General features: G+C 40.6%; 1 long non-coding RNA gene across 3 annotated transcripts in view; it reads left to right on the top strand.

Annotated features, from left to right (window-relative positions):
- LOC110467957 (uncharacterized) overlaps positions 1 to 14813 on the top strand; it is a 43096-nt gene that overhangs the window by 27854 nt on the left and 429 nt on the right. The window contains exon 4 of one of the 3 annotated variants that reach the window (XR_002464949.2): positions 1256 to 14450. This is a non-coding gene — a long non-coding RNA (uncharacterized LOC110467957). Of the gene's footprint in view, positions 1 to 1255; positions 14806 to 14813 lie in introns of those variants that run through there. The other 2 variants (XR_013340471.1, XR_002464948.2) reach the window with 2 other exon arrangements.

Genomic DNA, 14813 nt, shown 5'->3' with positions numbered 1-14813 from the left:
AGATATGAGAGAGTGAATTACTGCATCTGGGAGGGCATAGCAGGCGTAAGAGGAAAGATTGTGTGTATCTGATACTTGTTTTCCCCTGTGCCGTTGCTGCTTGGGAACCTAAAAGTGATGGGTGCTGTTTTACTGGCTAAGGCTCCCATAAAAATTCTTCAGATGAAACTTTAATGAGAGAAGGGTAAAAATATATTTGAGCAGCCCTATTCTTATGCTTTCAGGTGTTTGCTCCTGAGAACCTCAGCTGTGGGTTGTCAGGCCTCAATTTCTGTACATTTGCTTGAAAGTAGAAGGGCAAGACAGAAAAGTTGCATGTCCCTCATGATTATATGAATATAAGGCTTAATATACAGGTAATACTTCTAAAAGAATGTAAAATATTAACTGAAAAAAGAGAGAAGGAAAAGCATCACAGAAAGAAATCCACTACACATTATTTAAATCTCCCCCTGCAAGAGGCTGAGGATTCAAACACATACGAGTCGTCTGCTCTTCCATGTGATAGCAGCCCTTCTGCTTCAGAGTTGCACAGTCCTAGCTCTCAGTTGTCTACTTGAGAATTTTTTTAAAGTTACATATTCCAAAAAATGTCTTAAATATAATTTCCATTATTTGAAGACCATAAAGTGATCTTGGTGCAGTAGACTGTACCTATATAGACAGGCACTAATAAATATTTTGGCACATCTTGCTGAAGCTAGCTTGAGATGGAGATGATTAAAATAAATAAAAAGCAAAATTAATCCTGCTAACTGTCTGAGACCTAAGAAAAGGGATGTCTTTGTTCTGACGAGAGCATCTTGGCTCATTCTGCTCCTTTGGCTTGGTTTGGGGAGGATGTATTTAACAGTCCTCCCATGGTACTTGGCAAATATAAAGCTGTCACATTGGATCCTGCTTCTCTTTGTATTAAAAGAATGTCTATGGTGTTTATGTTATGGGAAAAAAGCACTATTTCTACTTATTGTATTTTCATTGTCTCTTTTCTTATGACTGTACTGTTTGCCAGCAGCCAAGGGGCCACTTTGATGCTTGCTTTGATGCCATGGTTTATTGTGTTGCACAGTAGAGCCTATGGTTTTCCTTTCAAATCAGAGCTGGCATACTGGGTGAAAAAAAAAAAAAAAACAACAAACCAAAAATAAAGCTTTTCTATAATTATGGTTATCTCATAAAGTCTGCATTTGTTACAGCTGCTGGGGTGTTGGAAATCAGTGTTTGTAAATACCTATATATTCTGATTTGTTTTCAGCCTCAGAGATGTTTTTGTCTGTCTGTGTTCCTCACCCCCGGCCATTCATGCAAGCAGCCTTCCCTACCTGCACGCCGAGCTGCACTGCCTCGGGAAGATACCAGCCTGTTACCCAGCTTATCTGCATGGTACAACTTCACCTTGTTCCCTCTTCTCACTCTGAGGGATTAGCATCCAAAGAAAACCAAATTAGTCTTGTACCAATTCACCCAGGAAAAGCGAGTAGCCAAACCGACCAGAAGGTTCCTGCTGGCAGAACTGAGTGCAGAAGGAGGCTGGCAGGGTGTGTTCTTTGAGTGCTGCCCAGCTCCACCACGCTCTCTCAGAGGCCCACAGGGACACCATGGGTCCTGCTATGGGGATCCAGACTCTCCTGTGCCCACAGGAAACCCCACTTGCTGGCTCCGTGCTCCATGTGGCAGTGCCAGTTAGGATGTGTGTAATACCTGCTTGGATGTGTCTGTTGCTTTTCTCCATATGTCTTGTGGTCATCTGCGGACTGATGAGGAACCATTCTGTTTCCATTTTGCTGATGGAAAAGGAGAGGCTTTGAGAGGCTGAGTGATTTGTCCAGGATTATGCAGCAGATCAATGGGAGAAAAGGGGATCAGGCCATTCCACACAGGAGTGCCTTTAACTGTCCCATGGGCTTTCTAGGGAAAGGCATACAGGTCCCCAAAGGGGCCGCCCCCAGCAGTGTTCCTCCATTATTTCTATCAGATTATTGCTGCAAACAGTGGAGAAATGCAAAATGTATTATTCATTTCTCCTACTCCTAAAATCAATAGCTATCAAAATACAAATACAATTTAAATCAAAAGGCACTTATTGAGTGCAGATCCTACTAATTAGGTATGATTTCCCAACAATTTCTTAAATTATTTATCCAAGGGATGGGTGGAAGCACTTTATATGTCCCAGAGTGAATATTATAAACCTGTTGTCATGATACAGAAAATGTGAAATGTAGTGCAATGCAGTGTGATTTGTAACCTTGATGAACTAATGTAATATCAATAGACATCAATCTGTGCAAAAAAAAAAAAAAAAATCTGTCTCATCATAACATCTAACAAGATATGTCAAAAGTCAATAACCTTGTGAAATGGACATGTACCATGAAGGTTACAGACTTTGCTGCTAAGAATCAATTAAAAATGTAATACCCACTTGCAATGGAAATTACTACACCACACCAAAAAGGAGATTTACATCATGCATGGACATTTGTCATAAAGGCAGCTCCCTTCAGGCTAGCTGTTGGCTCTGTAAGCAATTCCACTGTAATAGATGGCCTTTTTTTTTTTTCTTATGCTGGTATTGCTTAGTTTAGCCCCATAATCAACACACAAAAATATTTATGCCATATCCAGTTAAATATATTTTTTAAACCCATACAGAAAAGTGCCAATGGTTTTGGAGATTTTTGTGTAAAAATTAGAAAGCAGCTTTCCTGTTAAGTGGAAGATTTACAATTGTCAGTCAATAATGTAGATCAATGTTCTTCAATTTTTAATCATAAGGATTTTTCTCAAGGATTTTTCTTCTTTGGATCTTAATTTTCAAACTTATACTCTCATCCATACAGCAGATCTTAAGGTTCCACCACACCAACCATGCATCAAGTGAAATTCTTGGTCCCATCATATAGGTGTGATACCCACTCACCAAATGCTTTCCAATCAGTGACTTAAAATAAGAGTATGAAATATTATATATGTTTTCTCCTCAGTTTTTGAAATTAATTGATAAAATATTCACTTTTTAGGTATTTTACTTTACCATTGTCCTCTGATAATAATTTCAGGGCAAGTGTAACTTTGAGGCCAAAACAAAATATTTGAACGGGGAGGGAGGCCCTATGGCTTCAAAGACAGCAGCATGTGAGAGGCTGAAGTTAAACTATCAGAGTAATTCAGAGCTTAAACTTTTAGCTTGGTGCTTTCTTCTGTAGCCTTAATGGTGATCAGCTCCCGGGAAAGCCATCGTGAGCCCGAGCAAAAAGCTGTAGTGGTCCCGAGTGCCTGTGTGCTTCAGCTGCTGCAGGCAGCCCACGGCAGCTCGGCAGCGCTTCAGTGCAATCGTGCAACCGGGATTCAAGGCTGAGCCATAATTCAGAATTTCATGGCATTTTAAAGCACGAGTCAGAATTTTAATGGTATTTCAACCTTCCTTATTAGTTGCAAAATAAGTGTCTTTCAGCCGGTGTTCTGCAAATTCCTTCCTGGTGGTCTGTAAAAGACATGGCTTGAAAGTCAGAGCATTGGAGGTGAATGCCAGGTGTGTGGAAATGGATCTTGAATTGGTGGGAGGAATAAGAAATTCTGAAAAAGCACTGCAATAAGATGGCATGGGATAATAAGGGTAGTAGCAAAAAGTTTAAATAAGTATGCCACGAGTAAATTTGATATATAGGATAAAATCAACTTCAGTTATTCAGCTTGTATTTTTGTTGGTTTTAATTAATGAATGTTTGTCTGGCAGGTATGAAAACAAAGTTCAATCTCAGAGTGTTTGAATTAGAGCTCCTAACTGCATCAAGTGAAAACAGACAATACTGCATTTAATGTTTTGCATTTTCTCATTCTGTTTAAATGTGAATGAGCTATCTGGAAGGAATATCCAACATTGCAGATACTGTTTGGTTATATATTCTTCTTGTCTTCTTTTCTTCTGTCTAATGCTTTTCATACATGCTTAAAAAGTGTGTGGTTGTATACATGATTGTATATTAGTGACTGCAAAGGTTACCTAAATTGAGACCATGGACTAATTTTATTTTAAATGCAGGGTAGAAGCACATCTCTTTCAAACAGATTTGTGAAATCCCTTTTGTAAGTTCAAATCACATACAGTAATGACCACTCAACTGAGCTCCTACACACACAATTTATTTGCAACAGTACTAACAAATGCATCTATAAAATGTCACTTGCATTTTGGTGTTCTGAAGTAGGTTCGTCCTCTCCTTTGCCCTGGAAGATTCAGCCCTCTGTTATTGTGTAGAGGATACTAAAGAAAAGGATGTGTTTTTCCTCATGGAGGATGTGTTATCTACTCTATAACGGTACTTGATAGATATTTTGTATTTTGCCTGGGTCTCCCTTTGAGAGAGGCGTAAGATTTTTCTGAGTTGTAACTAACACTGTTTTCTAACCATGAATTGTTATAATTATATAAGATTATGAATATAAGTGAGGTAATAAAACCAAAGCAAACAGTCTAGACTATATCTCTGGATTGTATTCATAGGTTAGAAGTGTGTGGTTTTGCTGATTTCAGAGGGTATAGTTTGGAAACGATCACATATGGAAGACACCAGCTGAGGGGCTATACCTTACCTATGAGCCTACATCAAATAGGTCACGTAGCCTTTTTCCACAGATGTCCTTTCCAAAGATAAAGGTGTGTACATCCTGCAGGTGTTTACAGTGGGCAAACTGAAAGCAAACAAATAGAAATGTGTTCATTCGATAAATTTCTACTGTAAATGATTTTGCCTTAAACTGTGGAAGCATCAAAGAAAAGCTTTGCAGAACAGCTTCTCCATCATTGAACTGGGGTGGCAGAGGATTGCAGCGTTGCTGCCTGGCGTCTGCTGAGGTGCAATCTGCCCTGCACTTGTCCTGTGAAGCAGGAAAGTGCTGTTATATTTAATTTTCAGAGAGAGAGAGAGAGCTAAGACATGGACAGAAACCACGGGACTTGTCTGCACACCGAAGGGAACTCTGCAGAAGCTGAGGAGTTGAAGAAAGCTGTGTGGAGGCCACGGCTAATAACCTAAACCATTGGACCATTCTCACAAAATCTGTGTTGCCAAGTCTGTTGCCACTGAAATCTGAAATCAAACATTAGCAGCCAAGAACATCATGCTAATTAATTGCCTCAGGAGGACACAATTTCCAAGATCTAATGAAAGATGGAAATCCAGCTCCCATATGTCCCATTTGATAGCCCAAGAAAACACGGACACATGTTCAAAGAAACAGTGACAAATGTCCAAGTACTCGTCTCTCAGCTGAATAAAACTAATCACCAGGCCCAGGGATAGAAATGGCTGCTCGTCAGCACCTAGCCTGAAAAGTCAGCCCAGGATGTTGCTGACAAACCATTTTTATTCAGAATGTTGAAGGCAGCTTCAGAAGGTGACAGCTGAATACCACAGCCCCTCTGTTCTACCCACAGAACAGCATTACTCCTGCCTTGCATGCAGCTGCCTTGTCATGGTGCTGGTTTATTATAAAAAATAATAATATGGAACAAAAAAAGTTAGCGTGTCACATTCTTGACAAAATACTGGGGAGAAGACAGAGGTATCAGTGTAGTCACAGATACATGCCAGGGCTGCCTTGCAGTGCTATAAGCTTGTCCTTGCTTGAACTTGACATTGCTGTAGCTGGGATGTTTGTGCCAGGATGGCAGTGGTGCTTAGCCCCAGGGAAGCAGGGAGGGCTGGCCAGCCTCAGCCCTCCCGGGAGAGGCAGGCCTGCCTGGCTGTGCAAGCAGAGCCCCATTGTGAATGGGAACGCCCTATCTCTGTGTGGCTCTGAGCTATATGGAATTGTTCAGCCAGCTTAAAGACATCATGTTTCTTTTAAATATTTCTCGTTTGAAGGATCCGTACCTGCATGAGGAGGTCTGTACTATGTAAAGACCACATGCTATTGTGGCTGCACTCACTGTCTGCCCCATTTCAGGAGTCATCCCTGTGCACGGGAAGTTCCTGCTCCCACTCCTGCTTTGCTGGTGTGAGGAGTTTCACACAATTCCCAGGTTTGTTTGGATAGAGTTGAATGATCAGCTTGTTGTATCAGACCTGACCATGAGGCATGAACATGTTTTGCTTGCCACGACACCATCCCCAGCCTGACTGCCATGCTCAGGTAGGGAATGTCTTGGTCCCAGTGAGCAGGCTGGGAAGCCCAGTGCAGACAGGGAAGGAACACAGCTATAGAGCAGGGCTGTGACAGGCCTTGGTGTCTAATCCAGGATTTCCGAGTGACAACTCATCCACGCAAACTTCATTAGTATTTGCTAAGTGGTCAATTCTTGGAAGCATGCAAAAAATTTTCACTTTCCTCTTTTTACATATGATTCATATGAAACTTCTAATCTAAAAAGAGTATATTGACTCCCTGTTTAGTAAAAATGGGCATGAGGAAAGCAGGTGCAAATTGCACAGCAAATTTTCACTCTTAAGTATTGAAGAAAATATATTTTATTCTGTCTATCCTGAGGAGATTAAAGAAAAAAAATAGGAGGGTCGAGGTAAGTAATTGTAGAACACTATCAATTGTGTATTTCCTCAAGATCACTCCAGTTGTGCAGAATAATGGCATTTCTGAACTTCTGTAACTTCCACCACACAGAGGCACAGCATTTTGACAGGACTCAGTAAATAATTTAAAATCATAAGGGCCATTATGCAGATTGTGTGATAAAGTTAGAGGTAGGGTATTTTTCTGCAATTGGTCTTCAATTTCACTCTAGATTTTAGGTGACATAAAGCTCAAAAGGAGCTCCTAGTGCTACTCTCCCAGAGATGAGATCAACACTTATGACGACATGTTTTGATGACACAGCTCAGAAAATTGAAGAGATTATTATTATGGAAGGACCAGGGTGATAAGTACTGTGTTATATATGAATAACTGTCAGTCAGACAAGCCAAGAAAGGTCATAATCCATTATATTATGTCATAAATGTTATAATAAACTGACATCAGGATGGTAAACTGGGATTCCTGCACTTTTTAAAGTGCTGCTGTTCTTAAATGACACTGTCCTGGAAAGACATGTTGATACTAATTTTTCTCTCAAAATAAAAGACTTTAATGATTCTCAGCAAAACAGAATTAGTATTTTAAATATTTGTTTGGAGTTTTTAATTTTACGTTTTTTTTTAAGAAACTGACTGAATTATCACAACAGTATCCAAGGTACCATGAACAGATGAGAGGAGAGACACAAAAATTTCTGAATATTTACTGTCCCCTCTCCTTTATTTGAATGGTAACTTTCACACTTCACTCAGACACCCTCTGGAGCCATTCCAGCTGAGGATAAGAGAAGCAGGGAGGCAGAGGTGGAAGTTCCTGGCCTGGCTGCTGACCACCCCAAGTCAGAACTGCACCTTTCTGGAATTCACTCCCTTGACATTAACATTTTTCCCAATATCAGATATGAACTGGGGTGATAGTCAGGAATGTATGACAGAGAAAAAAGACAATAGTAATCATATTTTATGTCTTTTGATGCCCAGAGAGAGCAGGCAGCTCAGTGGATGTTACCAGTGCATGGCTCCTCTGAATTAGCCCAGGCTCCCAGAGGAGGATCACCAGGGATTCAAATGAGACACTGTTCTTGCCAGCACCAGAAGTGCTCCATCCATTGCTGACCACCTACGAGCCAGCAGTAAATGACTGTCACTTATGTAAGGCTGTTCCCATCACAGGCTCCCAAGTGAGAGTAAGGGAGGGGAGCTCTGAGCCCATGCAAAACCAAAGCCTTGTGTCCACACTCACTAACACTGAAAATCCTACAAACAAACTGTGTAATGCTGAAATGTGGGTGCATCGGGGGTGAAACAACTGCACCACTCGTCTCCAGCTTTGGAGGGAATGGTATGGTAAGCTCCAGAAATGCAAGAGGAATTAAGGTGAGTTTTCACATCCCACACAGAAGCCAAAGAAAAAAAGCAGGGTAAGTACTTCTGGAAGGTGCCATGCTATATTTACTTGACCACATCAGATCAGAGCTATGGTTTTATGTCAGAACTTAGAATTGCACATGTCCAGCAGACTCCTGCAGATGTATGGTTGTGGTACCAGTGACGTGGGCAGGAGATAGGGCTGGTGAGTCACTGCAGCACTTCCTGCAGGAGCTGCCTGTCTGCAGTGCATCCACTGCACTGCTGATGGAGTGGGGCTTGCAAAAATCACCCGTCTAGTCTAGCTTGTACAGCCTGCAAATAAGCCATGTTTGTACCATGCAGGTAAAATGTTCAGGGTGAAACCAATGTGGGCTAACTTGAATTGTATAAATAACTGCAAATCATTACTCCAAATGAGAGCATAATGTCTGGAACCACAGGCAGGAAAATACATTTACAGACTACCAAATTATCTTGGGATAATAGTGTAATGCTTTTCACTGCTGTACTTTGTGTTCTTATAGCTGAGCAAAGAATACTACAGCTGGAAAAGGCTCTGAATTTTAAAGAGAAGAGATTTCATAAGTAGAGTGCTTCCACATAAGAGACTGCCTTTTCTGTGTTATTTTAGCGGAACATTAGAAAACCCCCAGCAAACAAAAATAATTATTTTTTATGACTTGGAACTACACAGAATAACAGCTGATGATAAACAAACTTTTGGACAATTTGTCTATTTTATAATGTAACCTGCAAAGTGCTTCCTCATTCATATGAGGTTACTTATCCCTGTGATGGCAACAAAATGCTTTTGATCAAATGTGTTTTCAGAACTGGCATAACCAAATCAAGTAGCTAAGCTGCTATATCAGTTTGCATGCACAAGTGCTGTTTGAGTATAGAATTTCTGGAGCACATTTTTAGAGAAAACAGAGTGCCCTTTGAAATCTTGGAACTAAAGCTATATAAATGCCCTAATGCTGTTTATGATGTCTGTGGAAATATATGACACTCAAAGTGCTTTTAGGATGTTCCAAAGTATATCAAAGAGCATTAACTTCAGCACAGCTGGGAATGTCCCCAGATTCACTTATGAATACATGTTTCTTATATCCTCTATATTAACTATAGCTACATACAAGGCCACACTTTATAGCCTTGCTCATTGAGAATAATCCACAGAGTAAGCCTATTAGGTAAGGTTTAGCATCTACATTTTTCTGCTCACATCTGCTTGCCTGACATATATAATCTGCCTGGATGTCACAGTTTACATCCTATTTTCATTGGATGATAATGAAACTTGATCAGTGTCTTCATATCCTTCTCTGTCGCTCCAAGAAATATTTCTGCTTGTCAGGTCCCCCTTACCAGGACCCTCTGGTGTGACCCTTAGCCAGGTCCTTTATTAAAGGGTAGTGCATGCAAGGCTTGAAGGCAACTGTGCAATTTATCTTTGTGCAAAATGTGTGCAAAGTGCTACTTACAATACAATAAGGAAATAAAAAGTGATATAGCAATTTCCTAACCTGAATTTTCTGTACTTCCATTTCTCTCACAAAGGTCTGGCATATCACTGTTTTAGTAGCAATAAGTCAGTATTTGCTTTCTGAAGATTTACGTTTCTGCTGAAGTCTTATGAAACTGAACTGTAGGCACCTCAGTAATTTTAGAACAGCTTAGTCTGAGAGGTAAATTAAAATTAGGGAAAATTAGACCATTTTTAATGAGATGGTTATTACACTGAATAATGATGATTATGGCTTCTGCTTAATAAAACTGTCAGCCAGTGCAAAATATATATTAAGGGAAATTGCATTCCATTATATTTTTATCAACTCAGAAATCTGGTGTGTTGCTTTCCCAAAAACCATGGAAATAATGAAATTTTAGTCAGAGCTTCCTTTTCCAAATAGGATCAAACATGGAGCTTTCGGAAACAGCCCTTTAAAGCCCTGATGTAAATCCCATTAAATCTAGTGTTTGTGAAGATTTCTGCTGACTCCTGTGCCATGAAGATCAGAACTGCACTAAAGTGAGCTGTGTTCCCCCTGTTGTCTCTACTAAATACCTAGATAAGACCACACAGTGAATGCACGCTGAGCTCAATGCTTGCTGGCACACCTGCTTTTCTCTTTTGATTTACCTGGCAAATTAGGAGGTGAAAACAAAGAGGAATATTACCTATTATCTACTCTAATCAATGCAAAAATTAAATCCTGCTGTGGAAATCTTGGCATGGAGGCTCCAGACACTTAGAGATGAGGCACCTCCCCAGAAGCCTGTCCAGAGATATAAATGACCAGGAAATTTGAGTGCTCAGCATTTTTTTGTTTGAAAGTAGGCACAATATCTAATGCTGCCTTCAGCAAGAGCTGCTATCCTGAGGAATGAGATCTGGGGTGGCTCTTTCCTTTGTGCTGGGAGTCTACATGCCAGAAACTGCCAAATGGGCCAAAAAAGGGAGGTGGGAAGTGAAGAGTGCATTCCTACTACCACCCCTTCTCTGTGTAGGGTTCAATCTAAAAGGATATGTTTTTGTGGAATAATTTTATATAAACTAAAACACACTTTTCTTACAGAAAGGTGTTTATTGCAACTGCAGTATAGTACAAATTCCGAGAGAGATCAAATAAGCAGCAAAAACTGCATGACTCAATACATGCCTGTGCCATCTGAACCAGGGAGCCAGGGCACCGAGGTGAGCGAGTGGTGCATGTTAAAACCTGGAGACCATATAATTTTATTTTTTGAGATCACTATTCCTCATAGAAAGAGCAATATATTCTCTTAAATGAGGTTGACAACATGATTAATAAATCACAGCACGTGTGTTTCTTAGGTTTTCATCACATTTTGAAACGTTTGCTAATCAACAAGATTTCTCCATTTATGAAGCCCATTTTGTAGAGTTCCATAAAACAGGTTCAACAGTCACAATTTCATTAGCATTATATTGTTGCCATGGTAATGTGGTACCAATTCAATGGATGAGCTTTTCATCCTGGGCTTATAGAATTGCTCTTCCTGTCAAAAATACATCTATATGGAAACAGCAAACAGACCTGTACTGGAGTACAAGCACAAAATATCACATGCTAATTTGCTAGAAATGAATAATAGCATCAGACCCAGAAATCATTAGAAACATGGTAGAAGTCACTACACACCATACATGGCAAAGTCACACTTCAAAATTAGGGAAGTTCCACACATTCGTTGATGCAGTATTTGAATGTGTTATTTCAAAAGCACTTGGCTCTACTGTGATCATTCTCTGAAATCCTATTAGGAGGGCACAGTGCAACTGGGAATATTGGAGGAAACAAAAGGAGTAACACACTAAAAGAATAAAATGTGAGCTGAAGTTGCGTTGGTCCTTCTCCCATTTGCGTGTTCTGCAGCATGTTCCGGGCTAATTGCTGCCAAATGCAACACCTTGTTTCTCTGGTCTGTAAAACTGGGATAATGCCCCCCCTGCCCCTGTGCAGGGTACCTGGTGTATATCAAATAGTGAGTGATGGCTGGTATTGCTGAACGCTGTCATTACGTCAAGTAGAAATGCTTTTAACAGCTCTGGGAAAACGCACTGCACAGATGTACAATTTGAGAAATGTCACTGGGAGGATCTGGACTCACCCAGGGCAACGCAGAAGAGGTGACAGACTGAGCAGGTAACAGTACATACCAACTTACAGGGGAAGGACACTCACATCATTAAAACATCATGACAGTTAATAATGTTTAAAAAATAAATATTGTAGGCTACAGGAGAACTATCTGCAGCAATCTGAGCAAGGAATGCAATAAACAGCAATACAAGGCAACAGTGGGGTGGCTTGTTTATAATATGTTAAAATACTTTCTTGTGTATTTGCACTGTTTTTTATGATAGTTTCCTATTTAGATAGGAAAAATCTTTTACCATCCTGACACATGATGTTCAGTCTATCATTTCTTAGCTTAATCATGTTGTGTCTTTTGTAGCAGCAAGGGTAAATTGCAGACAGGATAGTATTCAGTATAATCAAAGATATGTTCCACCTTACATGATAAGTTTTGTCTGATTTACAAAAACAGTGTCTTCTCCAGCTGAGTGAGGAAAGAGAGACCTTAACTTGAAGATAAAAAAATTCAGAGAATAGGCTTCTCCTCCATTAGGATGCTATTGTTCACACACAAAAACATAACATTGTTACCACTATTATCTATTTATTTACTTTGACCACGATATAGCAACTGAACTGAGGCTGGGACCTACTTGGCTAGGCACAGCAAACCCACACAGAGTGCTGCAGTCTCTCCTTCAGACAATTCATAAGCCACAAGAGAGGACAGAGAGGAAAGAAAGAGACAGGGAGAGACAGCTTAAGTAATTAACTCTCTAGGTCAGAGAAGTCAGTGGCAGAAGCAACACAGATCTCCAGTCCCTGTACTCTCCATTGGGATGCCTGTCCTGGTGGGGGAAGGATATATTTGGAGATATCCTCCACCACATTCTGAGGGTTCACACTCATACACAGAGCCATGCTTTACACCCTAATTTCAGTGGCTGCATCTGTGTTGCTGAGCAGGGGCAGCCTGAGGCAAAGCTTGCAGTCAGCTGTGAAGCCCACCCCTATTACCTATTAAAACACCTTCAGGCTGGCTCCAGGGCAATCCTGTTAATCCTCTCAGGGACAAAGGCTCAGGGATACCCTAGGTTTTTTTGAGCATGTCAAGGGCACCAGGGTCAGGGTACCTGCCAGAGAAATATTAATGGGTTTCAACACCACAACTGAAGCAATAGGGATCAGGCTTTCTTCCTTTGGAGAAGGGACTTCCAAATTCAAGCTTGAACAGAGGGAGGGAGGGGGAAAAAGACAGGAGATTTTGGTCACAAGAGCACGAAGTCAGTTTACTTCAGAATTTGAAAGCTTTGATCAGGAATATCTTAAACTAGGAAAGCATTGGCTTCGAGATTTTCTAGCTTTCTCCTCTCTCTGTCTCTCAAAAATCCATATAAAGTAAACCCTTTAGACTCTCGGTGAAGAGACATTCATCTTCTGGTCAGTAAATACTTTCTTGTGCTGTGTGGTGCCTCCTGACTTTACTGCTGTTGCAGCCTTTTAAAATGCTTCCAGTAAATCTCATTCAATTTTAACGTTAATTTTTTTATTAAGGAATCTGAAGAGAGTTTATAATAATCCAAATTTAACTTTTTAATAAAAGCAGCAAATAATAGGCTAGCATAGATTTGATCTCATATACATATCTGATAAAAATTAGATCTGTAGTAAAATTTGTTAGCCGGGAGTCTGTTGTCATCATATTAATGAATATAAAAGCTGGCAGCTTCAAAATGGCAATATTACAGTAAGCCTACTTTTTTATAATGGTTTTGTGTTGTGCATTCCATATTGATGAAGATTAAGATTTAGCACGCAGAAGTAATATCCATTATGATGGGATTGTCCACAGTGAATTGAGTAGGACATTTGCTTAATTAAAAGTATTTATCTTAGATGATTTAAGACATATGTCCTACTACTGAACTGATGATGTAAATTAGTTTCTTATAATCAGTTCACCACTGATGACTCCTTATACTAAATAGAAGAAGAAAAAGGTAAGAGAAGAGTCAGAGGAAAATAATAGATGCCACTGCCAGAGAATTTAAAAGAACTTCAGAAATAATAATTAACTAACACTATGTCTTGAGCAGGAAATATACATAATCACACCCCTAATGCAGAGATCTAATAGAGCTCTAAAAGGCTGAACTTCAAGCAGAAAATTTGGAGATGAAAACATGAACACATACCCAGATTCCCTCTCCTATCCACTGTAGCTGTACCTACAGCTGGCACAGAGGCACTGGCGTTTGCAGGACAGAGCTTGGGGACAAGAGGTGGCACCAAGCCCGTGGTGGGTGTAGCTCTGTGACGTGGTGTGGAGTGTCCTGTAGGGGCTGGGCAGGGCACTTCCCTGGCTTTGGGCAGGGGCTGGGAGCTGAACTGCTGGGGCTGGCAGATTAGGACAGAATGGAGAGCAAGGCCAGCATGCCAGGGAGGGCAGGAACCAGTGTGATCTGCTCCTCAGGGTGGTTTTGTGTTTATAAAGACATACCGGGTAGTTTAATCCCTTACACAAATATACTTTTAAGGGAGAACCCCAATGGGTGGAATGTTTCAACCTCTCTTAATTTTACAGTCCTACAGCCCAAGTTTCCTGGACTAGTCCACCTTCCTTCCTTCCTCGCCAAATGACTCATGGAAAGCTGTTATCTTCAGTCCATGGAGAGATTCAAACATCAGCAACTTTCTGGGGGTGCTGCTACAAGGTAGGGCCGCTCCTTCAAACCCTCCCATCCGCTCAGCTGTGCTGCTGACATGAGAAGCTCGAGACTCCCGCTGCGGAGACCGACTTGTCTGCTTCCTGGGAACCCTGCAAAGCTGCCCCGAGACAACTGGGCCCTCCATCAGCCAGACACAAAATCACTCACTAAATAGTTTTGGCTGAGGTTGTTGGACAAAATCTTCATAGACAGAGCCAAGACAACAGGCAAGAAATATTTCTCTTCTTCATGCCACATGTTGTTTTTCCATTATTTCTTCTTTTCTCCTTTTTACACTCCAGGCATATTTTTTCTTTCTACATAGGCTAATAGGAAGAAATGCTATGGCTTACTCCAGTCATTTAATTTAAGTAATTATTTTTAATTCTAATTATGAGCATTCAAATAGAAAGTGGCATTTGTTGATCTATTGTACACTTCTGAAACACTAGGAAAAAAATCTGACCTATTCTCTGCTAATGCCTAGATGACATTTTGGGAACAGGAACCACCCTGGGAAAGGCATGTGCAGTATGGGAGCTGTCAGTGGAGTGCATGGCCATGAATGTGGATTTGATCTGTCCCTGTAA

The sequence above is a fragment of the Lonchura striata genome, chromosome 9, assembly GCF_046129695.1.
Source record: "Lonchura striata isolate bLonStr1 chromosome 9, bLonStr1.mat, whole genome shotgun sequence".
Taxonomy (NCBI): Eukaryota; Metazoa; Chordata; class Aves; order Passeriformes; family Estrildidae; genus Lonchura; species Lonchura striata.
Note: the sequence above shows the minus strand (reverse complement) of the source record. Positions and strands in the feature narration are given on the sequence as shown.